Source organism: Saccostrea echinata, unplaced genomic scaffold, assembly GCF_033153115.1.
Source record: "Saccostrea echinata isolate AGI-Se365-2 ecotype Australia unplaced genomic scaffold, CSIRO_AGI_Sech_v1 ptg000047l, whole genome shotgun sequence".
NCBI lineage: Eukaryota > Metazoa > Mollusca > Bivalvia > Ostreida > Ostreidae > Saccostrea > Saccostrea echinata.
In genome coordinates, this window is record NW_026889796.1 from 12,655,995 (window position 1) to 12,660,791 (window position 4,797).

Genomic DNA, 4,797 nt, shown 5'->3' on the forward strand with positions numbered 1-4,797 from the left:
GCGGTGGTACTCTACTCATTGTTTCATATCATCCAGTAGAAAACAAGTTTTCCTTAGTTCTGTTACTTCTTTAATAAAAGCACTCTGCTGATCTTTTACTTGTTATTTTTTGGTACATATAATAACCATGCACCATTGACATGTATTCAACTGATAATAGCCAAGTCACCTTAGGCCATTGCAAGTTTCTTCTTTGTTAAATGTCAGCATGCACCTTGTTTTGGACACCCCATAACACATAAAATAAGAGGTCCAGGCCACAGTTAGTTAATGCTCACTGTTAATACCCACGCGGATGCAAATATAGCAGAATGATATTGGGTACATGTATTAAACTTTTACCTCAGCAATCTACGTGTAATTTAAATAAGATGTTAGATCCGCACGCATACTCGCTAAACTGACTGTAGTGACTATGTGAGCGGATCTAACATCTAATTTTAACTAGATTGGTACTTAAGTGGCTTAAATTTATTCAACTTCTTTCAGGAAGATTTTCAATTTTCTTGTCATAAATGCATATTGTCAATTATTATGCTTCCTGTCAGTTTGTCTCTACATAACCCATACCCTACTATTCTTGCATAGTGTTCTAAGGATTTAAATAGCATAAGCATACTATGCCGAAATAGTGCACAACTTCATTTTCTGAAGAAAAACTGACTGCGCCCACGCCTGGGAGCGAACTCACAACCCCGAGATTGTCAGTCCGACGCGCTACCGATTACAACACAGACGCCGTTATAAATATCAATGTACTATAATATATATAAACTTAGTTTCAAATATTTTACACTTAAGTAGCTGCAGAACTGTAGCTCTCAGAAAAAATATATGTTGACAGACCGGAGAGCTACAGTGGCACCCATTGAAAAAACTGTATATTTATTGCGCACAAAAAAGTGCGCTCGGTTCTGAATTAATTCTTCGAAATTCTTACCTCAATTGAAAAAAAAGCTACATTTCAAAAAAGTCCTTACTCCTCTATAACTTTCGTAGTTTACACTTGTACTAAGTGCGTTGGACCGAATTCTCGTGAAGACCAAAATGGCAGTATAAATAGGCAACATTTTCAATGATTTCAATTTCAGGGCCAGGAGAGCTGTTAAAAACAATTATAAGGAATGTTTTATTGTGGAAACAGTGAAAGAATATGTTAGAAACACACGTTTAGTAATATTTTGAGATGACAGTTTTAAAAACACTGAGAAATAAATCGAGAAACAGCGCACAAAAAGTGCACAATAAATATACAGTTTTTTCTATGGGTGGCACTGTAGCTCTCCCGTCTGTCAATATATATTTTTTCAGAGAGCTACAGTTCTGCAGCTAACACTTAAGATGAAAAATAAACAAAATAATTCTTCTAAAATAGTTTCTTGCAATTGCCCCAATCACTCAACTACTATTCTCCAAAACTATCTGTACATTATACCTAAAGCCTCCGGCTTGTGCACCATGTGTCAAACCCTGACTACTTTTTAAGAATAGTGCATGCAAAATACAACACTATTATATAAATATGCACACTTCATGAGTTCCCTAGTTCATTGAATAAAGGTACACATACCTTCATTTTACATTTAAGGACATACGCAAGATACCTTACCTACTGATAATTTTTCAAGATATTCTAAATTTAAACTTATAATACATGTACCATATAACATATTTTTAAACAAAAAATCAGCATGCATTTCCAGGGATTTTGAAAAGATATTAAAGTTTGAAAAATTTTGCATTATTCAAAGAAAAATGTACAAAAATTACAAAACATAAATTCCAGATTTTTTTTTATCAAAATTGTTTTAGAAGAGATTTACAAATCCATATATAGACAATAAAAATATTGCACACAGGTCCTTCATTTAATGGAACTCTTCAACTCCAGGGAAGAACCCAATAAAGTGCAAACTACGTTGCGTATGACCTTAAATGCCCGTTTATATAAGAGAAAAATAAATTAAAGAACTTGTTCTAATTAAAATAATGAAAAAAAAATCCTTATTTAAGCCTTTAAGTTTAATTTTTAATTAAGAAATTTGACAGATGAATAAAAAGAGTAATATACAATATAATACTTCTTAAATTAATTCTCTTGGTTCCATTCATTAGATATTCAATATTCGAGTCAACACTCTATACATGAATGAATTATCAAAAGTTTTGTCCTTAAAGTTTTCAATGGATCCACAGATCATGAGGTGATGTCTCCTTTTATGTGTATGTATCTGTGTACACTAAAAAAAAAGAAAGTCGCTATGTGATGAAAAGGATAAACCAGAAGTCTCTGATGAGACTGTAGCTCTACTGGTCTATATGTATAACAAAGAAAAAGTAACACTTGGATTTGAAACTTTGCAACAGACAGCAATAAAGAGAATTATGTATCTAAGTGTAGTCTACTTGTGTGCCACATTATATTGAAATCATTCCAAAATTGTAGGTGGAGTAGCGTTTTAAAGGAATTTTACAGAAATTTCTATTTTTAGTAACCATGGCAGCACTGTTCATTGAAATGTACCTTAGTGCAGTCTAAGTTATATTGAAATCAGAATAAAACTGTAGGAGGAGTAGTATTTTGAAAAATTACAGACAGATGGACAGCTAGACAGACAGACAACTAGACGCCATGGACAGACAGACAGACGGACAGCTAGACGGATGGAAGAGGGACACCTTCCTATCCCATAAGCTCTTCTGGTCTCTGACCAGTAGAGCTAAAAAAAATATCAAATTTGATTTTTTTTCAATGTTAAAGAAATAAAACTGCAAAATTAAATTGTAAATGGTTGGTTGCGTACTAATTATTCAAAGTAGTTTTTGTTGTATGGTTTGAAAAATTTTATTATTCATTCTCTCTATTTTCACAAAGAATTACCTTTGCATTTCTTGTATCTACAAGGGGGACAAATCTTCAAGTGGTACATGTACACTATATGTCAGCTACTATACCTTCATTTTCTGTTAAAGAAAAAAAATAGAATAAATCATACAATACCAATTATATGTATAATAACAAAGCATGGATTAAATTTTTCACTAAAATTAGAAAATGAATTGAATATCGATCACTCAAATTTCTCGATCCAGCCAAAATGACTGACACTAAAATTTACCCCTACTGAGGTCGAAGTATAAAAGTATAAATTATTTTTATCTATCAATATACCATAAATGAAACTTTGTGCATGTTCTGCATACATTTACCGGTATCTGTATTATAGTAGTTTTATGCCCTTGAGAATTTTTCATGATGTCATGCCATAATATTTCCATGTCTGTTTTTTTTTTCTCTGTGGTAACTCTTTGAAAGTTAGCGGAATTGATTTCTTGGTAATTCTATCGGAATGTAAATTAGGCAGGTCGATAGGTCAGGAGCTAAGAAGGCCTAATATGCATGAAAATCTTGTGCGCACCTGTCTCTGTGTTTGACGCTAAGGAGGCTAAATATGAATGTAAATCTCGTGTGACTACCTTTATGTTTGACTTCAGTGGGCGAGGACTATTGAAATTGGCATGGGAGTCCTCGTGTAATTTAAATCTATGTCTACATTAACATTGCAGGTTATCCTGCAACATTCATGAGAATGCGGTCTTTATTTCTTAAACATCCAATATCCTATCAATTCTAATAAAAAATCATATTATTAGTAATAAAGCTAGAATTTTTTTTTATTTCATTTCCAATTAATAGAAAAAATATTTTTACAAATAAATATGTAAAATAAAAAAGTCCTAGCATTTTTGTCTTTTATAATTTACTTACACATAAGCATCTACATGATGTATATTTTTTCCCCTCAAAAGAACATGAACATAACTTAATAATGATATTCCTAAGTATGTATTCATGGTATAAAAAATGAGTTTAGCAGTATAAAGATTGATTTTTCACTCAAAGTTTTAAGACTGTTTTTCAGAGATTAAAAAAAAAAAATATTGATTATATCAATAATCATGTGGGTACATGTCCTATGTAAACTTCAGAGGATCAACCAATTTTCTAACAGAGAATTAGTAATTTGATATTTGGATACTTCCAAACAATATAAGTAGGAGTTTTGGGGGTTATTAATTATGTACATCATGACATGTACTATAAGCACTGACCCCCCATATCTCAAAATTTATCTTGACACCAAAAAAAAAAAAAAAAAAAAAAAATAGTACTTGCAACACATGCAATGTTAACTTTCTTAATCCCTAATACACTACAGTAGTAGGATACTTTTAACCATGTCTGAGAGAAGATAATTAATTTTCTAATCAGTAATGCTGATGACTGTGATCAAGATACTTATAAATTGTAACTTGCAAATAACAGACAAATTTAGACATGACAGTATAATTTTTTAAGTACAATCATCAGCTAGTGTACACATTGAGAATATTCGAACGAACGAATACTAGCCTACAACGTTGTCATTGAGGAAATTCGAACGAAAGAATAATATTCCGATGTGTATAATTTTCTGACGATTATTTACTTTGTTAACTTGTATAATGTACTACTGAATAACCCCATCGACTGCTAGCTCTGCAAACACTTTACAGTGACAGAAATTCATAAGATTGTTTCATCAGTTAACGAGGAATCAGGATGATCTATAGATCTTTAGACTTCAAAAAAAAAAAAAGAAGAATCTATGAGCCATGTATTAACATGCTTTAAATGAAATAAATAACAAATTCAATAATTCTAGATCTACTTACAAAAATAGAGCAGGTCTTCGTCATAATTTTGTTTACAAACATCATGTGGAAATTCCAATATCCTCATAATCTTGTCGCCGT

General features: G+C 31.6%; 1 long non-coding RNA gene across 1 annotated transcript; it reads right to left on the reverse strand.

Annotated features, from left to right (window-relative positions):
- Positions 1–2,015: 2,015 nt before the first annotated feature.
- Positions 2,016–4,797, reverse strand: LOC133202754 (uncharacterized). Its single transcript, XR_009723293.1, has 3 exons — positions 4,717–4,797; positions 2,882–2,964; positions 2,016–2,240 (listed from the first exon to the last, which is right to left on the reverse strand). It is a non-coding gene; the product is annotated as an uncharacterized LOC133202754 (long non-coding RNA).